General features: G+C 46.3%; 1 protein-coding gene across 1 annotated transcript in view; it reads left to right on the forward strand.

Moving 5' to 3' along the window:
* The first annotated feature begins 8,101 nt into the window (after positions 1-8,101).
* The window catches only part of LOC135906770 (uncharacterized), a 99,106-nt gene continuing 85,481 nt past the window's right edge, over positions 8,102-21,726 (forward strand). The window contains exon 1 of the mRNA XM_065438355.1: positions 8,102-8,130. The gene's annotated coding sequence lies outside the window, so the exon portion shown is untranslated. The remainder of the gene's footprint in view (positions 8,131-21,726) is intronic.

The following is a 21,726-nucleotide window of genomic DNA, read 5'->3' on the forward strand; positions in this document are numbered from 1 at the left end:
CTGCGGGGTGATCAAACGATACATTGCCCACTGTCTTGGAAGTGTTAACATGCTGTTTGCGCGAAAAAGTGCAAAGTGATTTGTATAGGTAGCAAATTCATCCGTGCATCTATAGCCTCAGGTAATTCTGAGCATCTACGTTGACTCGCAATTGTGAAGCCACTAAATTGCCCACCTAATGAAAAGTCAAATGTTGCAGGATAATGGGCCAGGGCAAATAAATTGCTAAATTCTGATAACACCTCCAATGATATTATTGAAATAGGTGACAAAAAACAGTGCAGGCAAATTATAGTTATGACAAAATTTTAAAAGCACCTATGCAAACGGCTGGAACCCTCAGCATCATGCCTGTTCTACACGCACATCAATTGTAGCGGCAAAACATACCTTTTACAGCACACATAAATCTTAAATTAGACTGCTTGCTGACGCTGTGCAGTAAATTCCTGTAAAGAAACTAAACCATACAGAAAAGATTCAGAATACAGAACTAATCACATACTGGCTTGAATACATTTGTGCATTAGGGAAGCAAGGTGTAATGTACACTATTGTAGCAAATTTTTACTCATGTATGGAATACTCATGTGACACAACAGAGTTAATTTGTGAGTTCTTACATAGCAGTGACTACTGTTAGATATGGAGCTGGTTCCTGCGATTACTTCGAGTTCCCCCAGACCACATCGGATTGCAGCACAGCTAATTGAGGAATGCAGAAGCAGGAAAGCGCATTCCAGAGAAGCGGCCGAGCAAACAAGTTTAAGGCAACGAGTTTACATGCCAACAAGTTCGTGCGCCGCCGGGATTAGCAGGTGGGCATCCGACAATGAAGCAGGTGCAGCCCTCCCCTTCTCTTTGTTCGAAGTGCATTGCCAGTCTGCGATGCAAGACCGCAGCAAGCCGCCAGGTGTGACACCACGACACGGGCGCCTACCATTGGCTGAAAGTGGCGTCATCGGAGTGGACTCTCCCATTGGTCAAACATGACGTGACTTGCAGTGCTCGGAGGGTTTATAAGAAGCCTTCCAGAGAGACCTGAGGATTCTGGGACATGCCCTGATTCCCTGATTCACCTCTCTCGAACTTCTTGCCGCGGGCCGCAGCGTCCGAGTTGCTGCCGGCCCGTAATGACTGTACGACTGTTAAATGACTCTCACCTCTCTGTACATAATGTAGAATAAATCCTCCCAAGTTTTGGGCTTTCATCCGCGAAGTCCCGTCCTCCAAACCCTACATCTGGTGGCAGCGGTGGGATCGCCTCCGAATGCATCAGCTGGTGGCAGCGCTACGGATAAACCTTCGTCAAGAGAGATCCTAAGGAACCGGGAAGAGCGACGAAGAGAGAGCCTTCGTCGAAAGAGGTCCGAAGAAACTGGGAGTAGCGAAGAAGGAGCGAGCCTTCGACCCAGGGAGTCCGGAAGGAACCGGGAACAGCGGACAAATGAACCGGATGGCAGAGTGCTGCAACCGTAAGTGAGCGCGTGGTTTTTTTCCTTATGATTCGCCAGACTCAAAGGTTGTGTGTTCAATTTTGATAGTTCTGGGAATCGGGAATTTGTTGCATTGTGTGTTTGCACAAATTAATTAAGGAAAACAGTTTTAACCACCTGTCGGGGCAGCTGCCATGGATCTTAGAAGGTTGACGAGGTTAGACTTGTTGTTGGTGTGCGACGATTTGGGAGTTGAGGCGGACGAACGGATGGAAACTCCAGCTATCATAAAGGCGATTATCGATAGTGGCAATGATGACAAAAGCATTGAGCTTGCTTGGGAGGTGATACAGGAGCCACGGGAGCGTGTGCGTCGTATACGTTTGCGAGATCGTCGTGAACTTAGGAGTAAGCGTCAGCGTGAAGAACGCGAGAATGAACGGAAGCATGAGCTTCGAGAACTTACTCTTAGGTGTGAGCTTCACGAACGTGAGAATCAACGTAAGCTTGAGCGTGAGGAAAAGTTTGAGAGAGAGAAGGCAGCACTGATCAAAGAGATACAGTATTGTGATCAGTTATTGGCACAGAGACAACGGCTGTCTGAGAATTCTGTAGGTAGTACAGAGCGAAAGAATGAGGAAGCATCTAGCAGATTTTCGCCAGAAGCCGACGAAAAGAGTAGTGCCTGTGAGATTGGCTGCCGATTCATAAGTGAAAGGGAAAGGCTAGCTGCTAACGATGCCTTAGTGGCAACAGAGGCCGTTAAAGGCCGCAAGGAGAGCGACGAGGTGCTGTGCCAACAGATGACTGTAGAGACAGCTAGGCCAGCTGCGAACAAATTGGCACAGTTACCGAGCGTGTGCGTCGCTGGTAAGGTTAGCGAGGTTGCTAGCGAGGAAAAGGGTACTGTTGACGCGACAGACGCGAGCACCCATGTAGAGCCAGATCTGCGCGCAGAAGTGAAGTGCGAGCTGGACGATGCAGTTGAGAATAGCTCTCGGGGTGGCGAGCTCCGTAGCTCACGAGAGAACAACTGCATTGTTCAGGGATCGGTGCGGCTCTCCGCCAGTCTAGATGGCCTAGATAGGGATGATTCAGTTAATAATCATTCGGACTGTGCGCGTGAGACAGCGATCGATACCGACGGGCTGTGTGCCGATGCACAGCGTGAGCTGGGCAATGTAGTAGAGGGCAGTTCGCAAGAGTGCGAGTTGTCTAACTCGAGTAAAGCCTGATGCATTGTGCCAGAGTCGGTTGAGCTGTCCGCCAGTCGAGGCAGAGAGAGTGTTGGTTTAAGTGAGAATCACTCAGACTGTGCGGGTAAGAGACCGATCCGGGCCGACGAAATGTGTACCGGTCAGCACGAGGCACGAGGCGACATGAAAGCGAGCGCAAAGAGAAAGCGCCGTAAAAAGAAGCGCGGTAAAGACCGCAAGACGGTAATTAATGTAGTGCCGCCAAAGATGGCGAGAAACCCAAAAGGGCAGGGCGCGAGGAAGAAGGTGCGGTCGTCTAGGACGATGTTGACGCATCCAAAATGGTCGAGCCACCGGTCAAAGGGGGACCGCGAAGAATGTTCTGCGCGGACGCGGACAAAGGGCACGGGGCAGTTAATCTCCTCGTCGTTCCGTAGTTCTTTTCACAGCTCAGCGTGCAGTTCGAAGAAACGCAAGGTGGCAGGACGAGACCAGGTGGGGAGTAGCGACGCGGTCAATCGAGTTTGTGTTGAAAGCGGGGCGCGAGGACGCAAATTGGCAGGAGACCGTAACGTCTTGGGGGAGCTGATAGTGAATCAGCCCTTTTGTTGTCTCTCGGCAGCCAGAGTAGCTTTCAGACCACGTCCACCCCGCGGCCGACTCAAAGTATGAGTCAGACGGAAGCGTTTGGAAAAGGAGGCCTGGAGCGCTTCCGTAGAAATGAAGTGTCTTGTTTTATTTTTGAGCATCGGAAAATTTCGCGATTTGAGACTAGGTTTTCTTTCAATGTGTAAGGTTTGAGCTTTGTTTATGTTTTTGTTTGAGAAGCTCGAGATTTGAAAGATGCGTTTTATGTAAACATGTAGTCTCGCGAGATGCTCATTAATAAGTAGATAGGCTTTTTTTTCTGTGTGTGAGTAACCTGAGGGTCAAAGTTATCGTTCAGAGGCCTATGGTAAAGCGCGTGTGTTATTTAACCTTCTTTCTTTTTAAGTATTTTTGGAATTTTCTAAGGTTAAGCGCGTAGATTTTCAGTAAGTGCGTGATTTGCACGGAGAAGCGTTTTTAGTTCCATTAGCGCGTGTCCTGTGTGGACGGAAGGAAGCAGATTTATGAGTGGGTTGCACGTGCGTATTGAGGGCAGCCGTATTCTGACTTCGCTGATAAGTATGCGTGGAACGAGTTATTAAAAGACGCATTATTTTAAGAGTTCTGCGGAGTGTGTAAGTCCCGCAAGTTTAATTGTTCGTTTACGTCACGTGTCCTGTAGGACTTTCAGGAAAGAAACGTGAGTAAGCGTAATGAAGAGTTTGCCTACGACACAAGTATGCGTTCTGGATAGTGACCACAAGGCTAGTGCGCTTGTGATTACGTACTTGTGAGGTTGACCAGATTGTTCAGTGGCACCAATACGTGCGATAAGTACGCCACTGCGATAGATTGGAAACATGCTGTTCGTGTAGTTAGGCCACTTAAGTTATGTTCGGCTGTTTTCATTTGTTGTTTGCATCGTCAGCGACCCTTTTGTTTTGCAACAACAATAGTGCTCTGGTCTTGTCGGCATTCGGGGAGAAATGGATAGCGGTTTGGAAGGGTGGTTGGAACTGTTGTCAAAATTGGGGAACTGAAAGATCAGGGTTCATTTTGACGCAGTAATAGCCTGGCGAGTCAGGGGCGAAGAGCCTGCGCTTACACGTGGGGCAGCGCTGTGTTGTTTTGTTTGTTTGACGTTTGTTCTCCAGGGCCAAGGATCCCGAAGTTCGTCAAACGTGGCTCGACCCCAGTACCCTGCAGCTTCTATCAGCGTTCCTCATGGCCAGCGAATTGATTTCACCGGCCATTCAGAACAACCGGGGCGAGGACGAGCTGTTAGATATGGAGCTGGTTCCTGCGATTACTTCGAGTTCCCCCAGACCACATCGGATTGCAGCACAGCTAATTGAGGAATGCAGAAGCAGGAAAGCGCATTCCAGAGAAGCGGCCGAGCAAACAAGTTTAAGGCAACGAGTTTACATGCCAACAAGTTCGTGCGCCGCCGGGATTAGCAGGTGGGCATCCGACAATGAAGCAGGTGCAGCCCTCCCCTTCTCTTTGTTCGAAGTGCATTGCCAGTCTGCGATGCAAGACCGCAGCAAGCCGCCAGGTGTGACACCACGACACGGGCGCCTACCATTGGCTGAAAGTGGCGTCATCGGAGTGGACTCTCCCATTGGTCAAACATGACGTGACTTGCAGTGCTCGGAGGGTTTATAAGAAGCCTTCCAGAGAGACCTGAGGATTCTGGGACATGCCCTGATTCCCTGATTCACCTCTCTCGAACTTCTTGCCGCGGGCCGCAGCGTCCGAGTTGCTGCCGGCCCGTAATGACTGTACGACTGTTAAATGACTCTCACCTCTCTGTACATAATGCAGAATAAATCCTCCCAAGTTTTGGGCTTTCATCCGCGAAGTCCCGTCCTCCAAACCCTACACTACCTACAGGTAAATTTTGTAAGGCCTAGGGAAACTAATTACACCTGTGTATGTACACCGGCACTGAGAAATTGGTTATAATAGTGGCAGATTATGAAGGACCAGTGCAAAAAAATGCCCGTCCGTGAGACACCAACTAGCTATTTTACCACGAAGCGCTAGCTCCCTGGCCTTAACCCATATACAAAGCACTGGGAGGACCAGGGAGTGTACAGTTTATTGTCTTACACTGATCATGATGAGGTCCCGTCATCCAGCTAGCACCAAGGTACAAGATGGATGTCCAGTCGTCTATGGAGTGAAAGGAACAAAATAAGAGAGCATCAAGTCAGTTGAAAGACAGATTTATAATTACAAATGAGGTGACCCAGTCACAGTCATTCATTAATAAATGCCAAGCAGTCGTGATTTCACTCCCAGATGAAGCACCTACTAGGCTAAAAGTTTTGCTGCTTATTTAGAACAATACACAAGTGAAATTTGTACATCAGCAGACGATTGCATTTGGAATTGTTTAGATGAAGTAAACATTGCAGTTATATTTTGTTTTGCTATAAAGCGGGAACGCTACAAGCTGCATAGTCACTGACACACGCACGCGCGCACGCAACGCTGTAACCCATGCAAGAACAAAAGGACACAAAAGAGGGCGAGCTCAGTCTGGTTCAGCACTACAGCCAGCGCGTCATCTTCGAATGCATTCCCTTCGGTTGGTTCGTGCTACGTTGACCACAAAGACTGACAAGCAGGGCAAAGTTCTGACTGGTGTTGCGGGAGTCGTGGAGTGCGGTAGTGCTGAACTGCTGAACCCAAGCAGAACCCTCGTATAAAAGTAAAGATGATGAAAACCCGCAGGGCAGAAGAGCCCATCCATCAATAATTGTCGCGGGTAACATCTAAAAATATTCACATTGTTGCCGAAAAACGAAGTGCAATGTATTTCACTTACCGGAAAAAGTGTTATCCGAACGTGCAACGTACAAAGACGCACCGAGACACGAAGGCGGCGAACGCAGATCCCGCCATTGTGGTAGTAAGCCGTCGGCGAAAACACGCAATACAGCCGATGTCACGAAGTACTGATGCAAAACACACGGCAAAAAGCATCAGCACAGCTAAATGACTCCAGTTAATACCCAGTATAAATGTACAGAACGGCTTAGAATGACGCACAACTGGCATAGCGAACCCACGACCGAGACATTGCGGGTGGCAGTGGCCGTTTTTTTCAAACTTCCTGCCTCCCAGTGTTCCCATTATGGTCTGACAAATTGGGAGCGTCCCTACTTGACTGGCACCGAAGTGATCTCAGGGCGGTGGCTCTGTGACACCGCTGTGCAACACTGGCGTTTCGCCCCTGTTGCTGTCAGTACCTGCGGCGCGAGCATAGAAGAATGGTTTCCAGGCTTCGTGTGCGCGCCTCGTATGGAAAACAATAACACGCCTTTGATTGTTGAAGTTCTGGTGTGAAATTATTTAACATTAAATCTAACTGATTATGTTGCTTCCAACGAGTTCGATTTGTCTGTGGCGTCTTTTATTCGCTAACGCGACGGCCGACGGTAACCGCACTTTTAACACGTCGTTTGGCATTTTATGCACTTTTAAACAAAAAGACCTGAAAAAGTTCTTGAGTTAGACATTCTGAATGTGTTTACCAAAATGGACTCTAGTGACACCAGTAGCGGGTTTTGCCGCAGATAGAATATATACTAGCGTATTCTAAGTGCTGAGGTTATGTTTAGAAGAAATTCTATTTTCAGTCTTATCATAGACCAAGACGTTTGTGGCCGTTTCAAGAGGTTTCTAGGAGGTTCTGTGTTTCGTGGGCAGTGGTCGGGGAGCCTACCAAATTAACTAAACGACCATGAGAGCTATTGCGACTCAGGGTCAAAGGCGAGAGACGGACTCTTGTAGCTGACGAAAAGGAGACGAAAAGCTTTATACAGTATTTACATGTAGCAGGTTACAGCAGGCAAGTAGCGGAGCCGAAGAGCGCACCAGGCCGCCGGGGCGGCTAATGGCGACTCTCTCTCTAACAATGGGCCGGCTCTGCCTTAAATCCCTTTGGGAGCCCCATCGTCGACAGGAACGAGGCAGGAACGGTGGTGACGTCAACCACGTCGCTTTCCTCTTTCGTCGAAACAGGAAAAGTCCAAGCTGCATAAGACCGGTCTCCACGGCAAGGGTCAGCAGTTCTGTGGAATTCTGAAGGCTGCCAGTGATTCGTCGTGGTGCTCTGTGTCTCCGGGCTCCTCAGTTCGACCCACGGAAAGGGGTCGGCAGTTTCCTGGAACTTTGCAGGTTGTCACCACGGGCAACCACTTCAGAAGAACGAGGAGGGGGGGGGGAGGGGAGCAGCCATTGCCTCGATGTAGGCACGCAGTGTGGCACAACAGAGCACCAAGACGTAGGCTGCTGTTTCATGACCTACATGGCACGCATGCCATGACATTCATGCCATGACCTATCATTTATGTTCGTCATACACTATTGTCATACTATGCCAATTTTGGTAATACCAAGTTAACGAAACTACCATGAGAGCACCAAGACATAGGTGGCTGTTTCATGACTTGCATGAAACGTAAGTCATGACCTATCATTTATGTTCGTCATACTATGCCAATTTTGGTACATACCAAGACGCAGGCGGCTGTTTCGTCAGCTACATGACACGCATTTCTGTCACATCTTTTATTCGCAGCAGTGCTCGCAGGATTCACGTCAATAACAAGCATTCTCTGTACGCAGGTGATCACATTCCTGGGATCTTTATTGCCGCGCGCTGCAACGGGTACCACCGACGGGAGCACTGACAGCCTAAGCGATACACATCGTGTCGACACGCGGCGCAGTCCTACCCAATCGGCAAGTGGCTTGGTGCTGCGGAACGGGTGCGCCTGCGCAGAGGACGGAATTCTAGGCCACGGATAATATATAAGCCGGGATCACTCTGCTCTGACCGCAGTTTGGCAGCAGTGTTCGCAGGATTGACGTCAATAACAAGCATTCTCTGTACGCAGGTGAGGATTCATTCCTTCATCTTAATTATACTGTAGCCACTGCTGCCAAACACCATTGACCCCTTTTGTGTCTCGTAATTGCTGTTTTGTTGAAAGATGACTAAGGTGATAAAGTCTTTCAGCGAGAAATACGGAAGGAACTTCACTACATTAAGAAAAGTGTGGACTATTGTAGTTCAGTCTGTGATGACATTAAGCCGCTCACGGAAGACCTAAAGTCGTTGCGAAAAGAACTTGCAGACGCACGGAAAGCTAACGATATTCTCGCGATGGAAACAAATAAATTACGCATGAAAGTTGAAGACTTGGAGGCGTATACCAGAGCAAACAACCTTGAAATCAAGGGTGTGCCTAATCAAGGTGATCCTTCTGCAGTAGTCCAGAAAATTTGCGCAGCAGTTGGGGAACCCATCACTTCCACAGATATTGATGTTTGTCACAGAATAGGAACTAAGCACCCCGATGTGAAGAATATCATTGTACGCGTTGTTCACCGAAGAAAGTGAAATGCTATTTTCACTAAAGCCATGAGAGCACGTCTTTCTGCTAACCAAATTGGCTTCCAGTCCACCGATCCTATATTTTTCAATGAAAACCTAACTCACCTTGGGAAACAACTTCTGGGTGCTGCTATTAGCGGCGAGAATTAGGAGTGGCGCCCTCTCGCGAGTGACTTCACGGCCAGGACGCCGCTCGCTCCGTCTCGCTCGGCTGCCGCGCGCGCTTGTTCCCTTCGTGTATGCTTGAGGTATGGGTGGTTCGAGCCGTACGTATTGAAAGATACGTCGGCTTCTTTCAGCTGCCATGCCTTAACCACAGTTTCTTCTTCAAAAGGGCGTGAGTCGAGAAACTTTGCGGCTTGGATATCGCAAGCTATGTAGCGTTAAAGGGGTCTACTGGTTTTGCAATGCACATATGCGCAGTGTCTATCCGTAAATTTTGGGTAAAAAGAACGTCTGCAAATTCAACACGCGAAGTCGTGTATGATGCCTCGCTAAACATTTAACATTCCCTTAGTATTTAGCTATTAGAGACATTGCATTTTACATGGAAGAAAAATCTTGGTAATTGGCGTCAGCATGTTATCCGATGTTAGAAAGACACTGCCCAGCGAAGCTGTCATCATGATTCTCATTACTCTGGTATGTTGTTCTATTCAAATATGGCGATTCATTAATGAGTAAAAAAATAGGCGCGCATTTATGAAAACGTTTGCTGCTACATTCATCCACCTCTGAAACAGGCTTACAAAAAACGAGTTGCTCATGGCTGTTAACACGACGGCGCGTAATGTAGAGCATTTACATAGTTAATTCACAAACACCCTAGTAGCAATCACCTGAGAGAAAAGTTTCGTTGTTACGATCGAGAGCGAATCAATTGAAGGTGATGAAATGTTTTATAGTGGCCCTCACTAGCCTTTATCGACAATATGGCACACCTCTGATCACGTAACGGTAGCAATCGACTTTCGGTATGGCGAGGCACGCTATGTTCGGGAAACCCATCAGTTCACTACAACTTCGAATCAAACAATAAAGCATTTTTTACAGCGCCAACTGGAATGGCTAAGGTATTTTCGAGCTACTACAGCTCAGCTTAGATTGCCTAGAAAAGGAAAATTCAAGCACCTTTTGTCTCACCATGTCTCGACTCAGCATTCTTTAATTATTCAAACGGATAAGTATTCGCTTCGTCGGTACATAAAAGAGAACCTTGCCCAACTGCAGGCTAAATAAAGTTTGCTCTAATCCAATCGCGAACATTCATAAAGAAAGCACCACAAGCCTTGCATATACTTTCACTTGATTTCTGACCCTTCACTGGTGGCAACTCGAGATCTTCAATATGTCCCATACTACTAATGATTGACGCTTCGACTTCTTTCTGGCTGCAGCCATGCGGTCCAACAAGCATACTTCACTAAAAAAATTGGGCCGAGCAGCGTGTGTCAGTTCGCCAAACAGATTCGTCATGTATATTCCTCAAGCAACAAGCACCAGTAAATTTCTCAAGTGAGTTGAACGTGTATCACGGAAAAGGAAATATATGTGGGTACATTCCTATCTGTTTTCTGTAAATAGCTGCAAGCCTCCATTAACTTTACTTCAAATTTCTGCCGCTTAAAATAAACACGGGAAGAACCGCCTAATGTTGACAAGCAGTTAAAGAAGCAAGTGGTGCTTGTAGAGTCTAACCTCCAGTATCAGTTAAGTCCCCGTGTTACTGCCGAGCGTCTCTGTGAAGAAATGCAAAAATTCGATATTATACCATGAACTCGTTAGCAAACCTGTTTTAGCGGATTAAAATCAACGTAACTGTTGTAGAAGTCATATATAGCCAGCGTTTGTGACACACTTGTTGCACCGCGGCAGGTATGGTATCACAACTGGATTCCTGTATTCTATGTTATTGCGATTTTCCATCCACGCATGAAAAACCCACAATGGGCTCTTTTGCGCTTCTTCGGCTGGCACTGTAGCGTTGCCTTTAAGAGCTGCATTGTTGTCTAAAAAATTAGCTCTTTGAATAAATGTTCGCAAAGGAAGACGTCGTAAAAATATATTTGAGACGATCACCATAAGTATACAAGCGGAGAGAACGAGGGTGAACAAACGAAAACACTGTGCACCCGGACAACGCCCGAACTGTAGCAGACGACAGGTGCGAGTCCTTGCCCTGACGTCACGCGAGCGTTCGTTCTCGGGGCTAATAGCTAAGAAGCGTGATGTTGGATGGAAGTACGTATGGACAAACAATGGCAAAGTTCTTGCCAGGAAAACAGAATCATCGGCGGTGCTGCGAATAGCTGGACGCAATGATTTGGACAAAATGTGTCACTAAGCATCAAACTGACACTTTTAAATGGCTCAATCTGCTACGAAAGGGCTCTATTTGACAGTTGTCATTACTATGATGCGGACAGTTTTAACAAAGCAGCCGAACTTATGGGAAAGCATTTCAGTGCTTTTCATCTAAGCGTGCGCCGTATTGAAAACAAAATTTCTGATCTCAGCATGTTCCTTGATTCCTTAACTATACAATTTGATGTTATACTGCTTTCCGAAACATGGCTCACTCCGAATGACACTCCTTCACAATTAGACTATTGCACATACAATGGTGTTACCAGGACTACCAATCGTGGTGGAGGATTAGCCTTGTATGTGAAAGATTGTCTTACTCATGATGTCATCGATGAGCTAACGTTCGTGACCACTAGCCTCGAATGTATTACAATCCGATTACGAAATATTGCAGATACTGCAGTGTATCGGCCACCCACGAGCAGAAAGTCTGAATTTCTTGATACATTTGAAAGCCTTATATTTAAGTTAAACTTATTGCACGTGCTTTTATTTTTCTGATGGGTGACATAAATATCAACATGATAAGCGATGACGCAGCCACTGTGCAGTTTGAAACTATTCTGTCCACATATCATTGTTCGAACACCATTAGGCTGCCCAGCCGAATCACTCATCATAGCGCCACACTGCTGGACGTTTGCATCACAAACGCGCCAACAAACAAGATTGCTTCGGGCCTATTTTCACTCGACCTCAGTGACCACTTACCAGTCTTCGCTCTTTTCTCTACTACAACTAACAAACCCAACTACACCGACAGAACAACGTATTGAGTCATAAACCAGCTCACACTTGAGAAATTTTGCTCGGAACTAGCGCTTACGAACTGGTCTTTCTTGTATGCAGAACAGGATTCTGATCGCGCATATAGCGTTTTCTTTCGCTATCTCAAAGCATGTTACGACAGCAATTTTCCCATTGTATCGCACACATTAAACAAAAAGAAAATTCGAAAGCCACGGATCAGCACGAGCCTTCACAAAAGAATCAAAATAAAAAAAAAACAAAATGTATCATAAGATTGTTCAAATACGTGACCTAGCCGCTCTAAAAAAAGTCAAAACGTATCGCAATAAACTCAATGCAGACACACGAAAAGCTAAGAAGATATATTATGAATGCCTATTCGCCAAAATTTATAATAATCATCACAAACTACGGAATGCAGTTAATAATCTGGGACAATTTGTGGATAACAAACCGCGTTTCAACGTCAAAGCCCTCTCCCAAGATATGAGCGATGATGCAGCTATTATGGCTTTGAATGAATATTTTGCCCACTCCGGGGGGGGGGGGGGCGACTGTTTGCCGCCTTCAGAAAAGAGTACGCGGTAAAGAATCTGCCGTAGAGTAAGACAGCCTAACACAATTAGTTTAGCCCCAGTGACACCGTTTGAGGTATTAAGCTCGATAAATTTACTACGTAACAATGTCGCAACAGGTTCTGATAAATGAAGTGCGGCGCCCATGAAGTATGTTGCGGATCTCATCTCAGAGCCCCTGGCTCATATCATTAATTGTATGTTCGTTTCTGGACTTTTCCCTTCCGATCTGAAGCTTGCGCGTGTATGCACTGTGCATAAAGGCGGTGCTCTAAATGACATTTCGAATTACAGGCCAATCTATGTCTTGCTTGTTCTATCGAAGCTGTTTGAATCTGCCATAAATTGCAGACTAAGGAGAGAGAGAAAGAGAGAAAAACTTTATTGATTCTATCAAGGGGTTTAGCGGTGAGCCGTCTTGCGCTTGCTGCCTGGCTCTTCAGCACGGGTGTGCCCCTATTCCAGGGCTCCACTGAGCCTGGCCACTTCGCACGCGTGCTGCACCATTGCCCTTTGGGTGGTGAGCTCGCTGCTGGTGAGCAGGCCCTCCCATTGCTCCGCACTCGGGTTTTTATGTTTATGGAATGTGTAGTTATGCTTACATTCCCATGTTATGTGGTAAAGAGTTGGTATTTCTCCGCACCATGGGCAGGAGTTTCTGTATTGTGTCGGGTACATTTTACTTAATATGTGTAGATTATAGAAAGTTCCGGTTTGTAGCCTTCTCCAGTCGGCTGCTTCCTGTTGTGTAAGTAGTGTGTGTGGCGGAGGATATTTGATTCTCTGCCCTCTATAGTAGTTCAATATTTCCGCACACGTCGGCTCCACCGTTGTAGGGTTCTCGAGAGGCTCTATCTGTCCAGCTCGGTATGTGATCTCGCGAACTAGACTGTCTGCTCTCACTTTCCCTTCTATCCCGGTATGGGTCGGTATCCAAAAAAGTTTGTGTTTCACTTTATTTCCGAGGGTTCCTGCTCCGAGGAGGATTCGCAGGGCCTCTTTACAGACTCTCCGCTGCATGTAATGCCTGCATGCAGCTTTGGAGTCTGTTAATATGGTTAGTGATCTGTTACTTCGGTAGCCTTCGGTCGCTGCAAGCGCTATGGCGACCTCTTCCCCCTCCGCTACTGTGCGATTCCTTATGGTTGCGCAGCTGATTGTCTCTCCCATGTAGTCTACTACAGCCGTAGCTACTCTGAGTGTTCTAGTGTGCTTGTCCCACGGGTATAGCCCTGCATCCGTGTTCACCGTGTTTTCCTGTGTTGCCAGGTGGCCTTCCACGTAATCTGCCCTTGCCTGCCTTCTGGCTGCGTGTAGGTTCGCATCCATGTTGCGTAGAATTGAACTTATTCTGAGGGTTTGTCTGACTTTGTCTGGGATGTCTGCCTCTCAATCTATTGCCCCTTTCGTATTGTATCCTAGTCTCTTTAGGAGCATTCTTCCTGTAGCCGACTGCCAAAGTCTCGCTATTTGTGTGTTTAGTTGCGCTTCTGCCAGCTCGCTGAACGTGTTGTGTATTCCTAGCTGCAGTAGCTTGTCATTTGAAGTATTCCTCGGTAGGTGTAGTGCCGTTTTGTACGCCTTCCTTAGTATGGTTTCTGCTTGTTCTCTTTCTAGCTTGTTCATCAAGTGGTAAGGTAGCGAGTATGTGACTCTGCTGACCACTAAACTTTTAACCAACTTGATCGTGTCTGCCTCTTTCATGCTATGTCTTCTATTTGAAACTCTCGTAATCATCCTGCTTACTTGATCTGTCGATTTTTGGAGTAAGCTAATTGTGTGACTGCATTTTCCGCTGCTTTGCAGCCACATGATATCCTAGAACAAACATTATTCGACTACGATATACGGGGTGTTGCTCTTGAACTTATTAAAAAATTACTTATTTGCCAGAAAACAATGTGTTAAAGTCGGAAGCTTAATGTCAGCAGAAATTGAACTTAAGCAAGGCGTTCCACAAGATCGATCTTAGAACCCTTATTATTCAGTTTATATTAATGATATATGTAAGATCCCTTACACAGAAAAACTAGTTATGTATGCAGATGATGCGAATGTCTTTTTTAGTGCTGATTCAATCAACAGTCTCCAAGTTACAGTAACGAATTATTTAAGGCATTTGGAAGCGTGGCTAAATGAAAACAAACTTGCATTAAACGCACGTAAAACAAAATACGTTATTTTTAGGCCTATGAACAAACCATGTCTTAATCTGAAATTCTCCTTTCAAGGCACAACGTTAGAGTGTGTTCGCACGCAAAAATTTCTAGGTGTTTGGTTCGAGGAAAACATGTGGAATACCCACGTGTCAAGGCTTGCTTCTGAATTGGGCAAAACTGTAGGCTGTCTGTACAGGTTATCAAATCTAGTTCAATTATGGCTAAAAAAAGCTATATATTATGGCCACTTCTACTCTCGCTTGTCTTACTGCACGCGAGTATGGGCAAAAACGTCTGCTCAGAACCTAAACAGACTCGAGGTGTTGCAGAAAAAAGGTTCTGAGAATATTTGAAAATTTTTATGGGCACCCTCGTGGACTACGTACTCATCAGCTGTTCATAAATCACAATATTACTAGAGCAAGTGATCTTTATACATATAAACTACTACTTTATACAAAGAAAAACAAGCTTTATGAGCATCCATTTGATAGCTCCCCCCGATATTCTCTCCGAAATCAATGCGAACCAGGTCTTCTTTCCCGTACAAGCTACGGATAATGTCTTCTTCAATACTATATAGCAGCAATACTGAACAAATTCTTGACTTGTACCAAATTCGAACTGCCAGAATGTAAAGTCAAGAAACATGTGCGAAATACGCTTTTAAACATGTAAGAACCACTCGAACAACAGCATCCTCCTTTTGCTATCTTGATATATATTTCATTTTATCTATATGATTATTTTTGTTGCCTTTGCACAGGTGTTTACAAGGATTGTGTGACATCTGTATTACATGCAATTATTTTGTGCACTAAACGGGTTGCGTTGCGTGAAATATATTTCATGCCTACATTTTTGCACAGTGTTTCAGGTGATTATTTTTGTTATCTGCCTGCTGCTGTTTAATGGGTCCTTGGGCACTCTCAAGATGTCTGCGATATCTTTTCGCCCAAGAACATCCGACTCGGTGTCGTTGGAAATAAACTTGACTTGACCTATCATATATGTTCGTCATACACTCTTGTCATACTATGCCAATTTGCTACCTACCAAATAAATGAAACGACCATGAAAGCACCAAGACGTAGGCGGCTGTTTCATGACCTACCATGACACACATGTCATTATATTCATGTCATGACCTATCATTTATGTTCGTCATACACGCTTGTCCTACTATGCCAATTTTGGTACATACCAAGTTAACGGAATGGCCATGAGAGCAGCAAGACGTAGGTGGCTATATAGTGTTACGACTTTGCACCGCTGCCACCTCTATTACGACTTTGAGGTGGTCCCGTAGCGCTCGTCACCCGTTTCGTGACAGAGCGTTGGTAGCAAAGACTCCGAGTCAGGCGTCGGTGAGAATAACAAAAGGGACTTTATACACTATATACAAGTCATTATACAGGACAAGATCGGATCGGCACGGGGGACGAGAGCTCACAGCAAACGCGACTGTTCCCGCACGGCGACGTCCGGCGAAAACGCGTGACACATCTCACTCCACTCGAGAGCGGCACTCTGCTCCCGGTGGGTCGGCGGATCCGGTTTTCCAGGCGGCTCGTCGCGGCTTATAATGCCCCGAGAAACCATTGTCACTCAAACGGCCCAATACAAAGCCAGCACTCGACGGTCGTCCGAGAGGTCCAACCAGCGACCGCGCTGGCCCCCCCGTTTCAAAGTTGGCGGGCGCGGTGACCTCCAGGCAAAGGGAGGTACGGCGCCGGGCTGTCTGGCACTTGGTTGCACGTTTGGACATGTCGCTCGCCGATACTTCTCCGCAGGACACCGCTGCCTGACGGCTCAGCATCTTGACTTGTCAAGGGAGAATTAGGGCGCTGTGCCTTTCGGCGCAGCCCCGGGTTTGTCCAAAGGGCACTCGCAGGATAAATTCTGCATCTTGTAGATTCGGTATCCGGGCTGGTGGTAATGGCACAACAATAGATAGACACTATCAAAGTGGCAAATGTCCGCCAAGAACTGCTTCGCATTTAAAAAACGCAATAAAAACAGTTGAATAAACCCGCATCGAAGCTCAGTGCAACCATTTATATTTCAATACGTACCATCGACCGCACATCCACCGAACTTTGGTGATTATGAAATGTCTGGAAACTCTATTATAAGGGCGGACAAACATACTCGGCAATGCAAACAAAATTGTGTATAGTCATACACCGTAGTGCCGGCCTACTCAGTAAAATTGATTACATCCACCATGCCATTACCTACATATACGAGCCACATGCCACGACAGATTTCGTTGAGCCTATGCAGGTTGCGGCTGTCAGCAGCAAGTAGTACTAATCTGTCATCGGACTATTGACGCACTGTTACTGCGTCAATAACTGCCATATTTGGGTACCCTTACTGCCTTGTGTAGCGCGCACAGTTCTAGAGCGATATTTGTCAAACGATACGAAGAAGGACTATCGTATAACGAAAACGGGCAATAAAACTGAGAAGGTTGGCCCTGTTGGTGCTTGACGAAACAAGTTACTGGAGTGCTAACTTGACGAACGCAAATAAACTCGGGTACAAAAGTACAATAACATGTAGCCACACGGTTGTCTTAAAAACAAGCTTTTCTGCATATTATTTTTGTTTCACTCAAAGCACCTTTTTTTGAAATTCTTACACTGAAAAAGAGAAGTTTTGTTACTGGTTTCATGATCTCTAAAAGTGTATCAAGCATAAATTGTTACATCGTACTCAAACGTAACATATCTGGTGGAGGTGGACGTTCCCTGTACCTCGTCACGGAGCTTCGCAGTGGACGGTACGTCGAGCCTTCCTTCATGGCTCCCGGCGACGACAACCGGACTCCCCCGGCTCCGACACCTGCTGCCACTTCGACGACCTACATCACTCTCCCCGCTCCCCGTGATCCTGGCGTATTCTCGGCAAAAGATGGGGAAGACGTAGGTGACTGGATCAGCCTGTATGAACACGTCAGCCGCAATAACCAGTGGGACCCTACTATTATGCTCGCCAACGTAGTCTTTTACCTCGGTGGCACACCTAGAGTTTGGTATCGCACGCACGAAGATGAGCTCACCAGTTGGGATTCACTTAAGACACAGCTTCGAGACTTGTTCGGCAACCCCTACGGTCACCAACTTGCCGCGCAGAAGGCGCTTTCCGGCCGTGTGCCGACGTCAACAGAGCCCTATGTCACATACATTCAGGACGTCTTGGCTCTGTGCCGCAAAGTTGACACCCACATGACTGAGTCAGACAAGGTTGCCCACATCCTCAAAGGCATTGCCGATGACGCCTTCAACTTGCTCGTTTGCAACAACGTAGCGACGGTGGATGCTGTTATAAAAGAGTGCCGCCGCCTGGAACTCGCTAAAAGCCGACATATTGACCAGCAGTTTGCCCGTCTGCCCAACACCCCCGCGACATCTTCCTGTGCCGACACTCCTCGTCCCAACAACACTGCCGATGTTACCAGGATCGTCCGGCGTGAGATCGAGGCCGCCTATCCGGCTGCCTTCGACTCCAGTCCCACCAACACATCTGCAGTCACGGTCTCACTGATCCAGGCAGTTGTCCGCCAAGAGTTCGAAAACATGGGTCTTCACACCATCTGCTCGGCCCATCGTCCTGATATCCGTCCGGCTTCTTCGATTCCGCCCCGCCCCGCATCTTCTTACCCAGCACCTCCACCAGATATGTTACGTAGGAAGACGCAGACGAAAAGCTATGTACAAGTATATTTACAAGAAAATACGCTGCGCTTGGCCAAGAGGCAACAGCCCGCGCTAGCTTCGAATTGTTGTCGTCTTCACACTGCTCGACTTTTCGTGATCGCACATATTGTTCCGTAGCAATATTGACATTTAATTTTTGCATGGAAAGTGGTCATGTGATTGAGATCCCTTTTCAGGAAAGTAATGTCAAGCATGGGGGGGGGGGAATCGACAATTGCGAAACATGATAAAGCGTGGTATAACAACCGTTAGGGAGCAACGTACCACTTCCCAGCGAAATTATTAGTTTTACATCAACAATAGCTTTAACACTTTCGTGTCCATGGGAAAAGCGGTAACTTTTCGAGCGGTCTATAGTAAATATTAAATAACCCCAGCGTGGCGGATGAGAAATTTTAAAAATCCCCGCGTGAAAAAAGAAAGAACGATACTGGAGAAATACCTTTTCTTCAACCAATCAGATGGCGCTAGTTGCTTAGAAACGCTCGGAGAGCGGCAAAATACGAATTAGCAGTATCAATAACCGATTAGTGAGAAATAGGCATAGGAAAGAATAGTTGTGTTACAAAAAAGGCGGAATTATGAGCGAAATGTAAAATAATGTAAAATTGGCATGCTTCGGTTACAAAGCTGTGTAGGATCTAGTTCACCCATTTGGAACGGTGTTTTGGGACTGAATAACAAGATTGTCGCCCTGACCGTGCATGCAGCGACATTATGAAAGGAAAATAAGCAATATAACGTCTGTTTGCCTCATATATACTCTTATTTGCAAGTTTACCATTCCAGAGTAAAAAAAAAAACACATTAAGTTATGAGGGCTCATGTTACATTACTGATGCCTGCCAATTCTCCCAAATTTTTCGCAATGTTTTACGAATGTGGGCTAGATTTACAATGTTACCAATGCTCGGGGATTATATAGGAAAAATATATTCTGTTTATTTCGCTCGTCGGTGTCCGAACCTTCCATTGGAATGTTCTGAGGGTGAAGCGACGCAAGGGGGATGCGTACTTGCTTCGAGCAAATTTCTACAAACAGGTTCCTGAAGCAGGCGAAATTGACTGCAGCAATGTCACTGATAAAGCCACTGTGATCCAAACACAATGCATTCCTTGTCAGTCTTTGTTGTTTAAAGCTTACTGCTGCTGGTGTGCTGCGTCAGGAGGTGCATTATTGTTAATAAAGCACGCGTATGTATTCCCAAGAAAGCGTGTGCTCTGGGCTTGCTTTAAAGGGGCAGACAGCCACCGAGAACGTGCCATGCGATATTGATAGATATAAAAAGACCATGATTGATAGAGATAGAATCGAGTATGCTTTTGGCGATTTAAGTGGGAATTATAATTTTAAATTGGCACTGAAAATCGCAAGAAATGGTAAGTGGCGCGAACTGGATGTGAAACCTCAGTACTTGAGATTTAGACAATGAGGACTATTCCTCAAAAGGACATAGCTGCTGACGCAGCTTTTTTTCCTCACGACCTGTCCATATTCAAATGTATGCTGTTTGTGGGAAATAAAGCACTTACTTACTTACTAGGTTACTATACGTAAGATCGACTGTTGTCAAGCGCCGCCTATATGTACTACGAAGTTATATATAGATATGCAGGAAACAGACGAGGAGCTTTTTGGAACACTTCTTTACTAAACGTTTTCGGCTGGAGGACCAGCCTTCGTCAGAGTACAGTACAGTCGCCTCTTTCCTGCATATGTTACGTCGGGTCCTGCGTGCTGAACTTTGAAGAAGCCCCCCTATATATATATATATATATATATATATATATATATATATATATATATATATATATATATATATATATATATATATATATACGCTAAAGAGTAGCGCCGCTTTCGCGGCAAGAAGTGGCCTCATCTGCTCCAAGAGTCCGTCTCTCGCCTTCGACCCCAAGTCGCCTATAGTGGTACCACTATAGGCGACTCGGGGTCGAAGTCGAGAGACGGACTCTTGAAGCAGACGAAGAGAAGACGAAACGTTTTATACAGTATGTACAGATATAGCATGTAATAGCACACAAGTAGCGGTGTCGAAGAGCGCACCAGACAGACACCAGGGCTGGCGACTCTCTCTCCTAACAATGGGCCGGCTCTGCCTTAAATCCCTTTGGCGACCCATTGTCGGCAGGAACGGGGCGGGTGCTGACGTCAAGCGTGTCGCTTGCCCTTTCGTCGCTGGAGAAGTCCAAGCTTCCAAGGGGACAGCAGCTCTGTGGTATTTTGGAGGCTCGCAGTGGATTCGTCGTGGTGCTCTGTGCCCCCGGGCTTCTGAGGTCGACCCACGGAAAACGGTCGGCAGCTTCCTGGAATTTGAAGGTCGTCGTTGGGTGTTTGAAGCTCAGCACAAGGGTAACCACTTCAGAAGAACGAGGGGGGAGCACCCGTTGTCTCGTTGAAAGGCACACAGTGTGGTACAACGTCATGCAGGAGCGCCCTTCATGCCGAAATACACCTGTTTCAGCCTTGATCCGGCATGCAGGTAGTCCACGATCGTCTGGCCGTTTGAGCCCTCTGGCGGACTATTTTCTGCTGCACAATCTTAGACCCTTACAAGAAAGGTTTCTTCGTCATCTTGTACGGCGCGCGGACTGCTGAAAAAGCTTCGACTGCGGTTAAAAAGAGTTTCAACCCAGTTCCAATCAATTGTGCTCGTGTTTATTTATTGTCTCATCTCGACCGTTGAGAAGGCCCAAATGATAGACTTAGCATTTTCTTTGCTACGAAAATGCACAAATTGAACATATCTTTCCGCTCCATTGTCACTCAACACCATTCTTGGCAACATGGAGTTTCCGGTTACCTCCAAAAACACCTTCCCTCTTTGCGCATAAAAGATCCCTTTCTTATCCGTAGTTCTAGCCACGTAACTAATTAACTATTTTCTCAGAACCCTGGTTCTCATTCTGCGGTAAGGTTTGACGTAGAGGCCCTCTTTTATTCTATACCTCATGACAAGCTTATGATGTCCGTAAAACATTGCATAACCGAATGTAACGATGACATTAGGGACATTTGCATTTAGGAACAAGTGTGGTGTACAGTGGAGGCTTTCTTAGAAATTTTTTGCATCTACCTAAAAGCCACGTTCGTTACATAATATGGTACCGTACAAATTCAAAAGTCGGGCATCAGTATCGGTTCCAAGGTGACGCCTGTCTTAAGTGATATCTTCCTGTCTGCCGTGGGTCGCGCTACGCAACGTGAAGTGCAAGATTTAGTGGTATATTGAAGATTTTCTCATTTTCTATAGCATTTTTTTTGCTATCCATCATAGCGACCGGATGAATATATTAAAATGCCTTTGGTTTATCATTAAAGTGTGAACTGCCTAAGGATGGTTCTATCCAGTTTTTGGATTTGTGATAGTATATTGAGCCGGAACATGTCTGCTGATGCTTTTCCCCGCGATCTAAAAAAAATCTCTCGAGCTACTGTTCAGGGCATTCCAAGATAGTTAAGAACGGTATTGCCTACAGCTCTCTCAATTCTGCCTTA

The sequence above is a fragment of the Dermacentor albipictus genome, chromosome 1 (assembly GCF_038994185.2).
Source record: "Dermacentor albipictus isolate Rhodes 1998 colony chromosome 1, USDA_Dalb.pri_finalv2, whole genome shotgun sequence".
Classification (NCBI taxonomy): Eukaryota; Metazoa; Arthropoda; class Arachnida; order Ixodida; family Ixodidae; genus Dermacentor; species Dermacentor albipictus.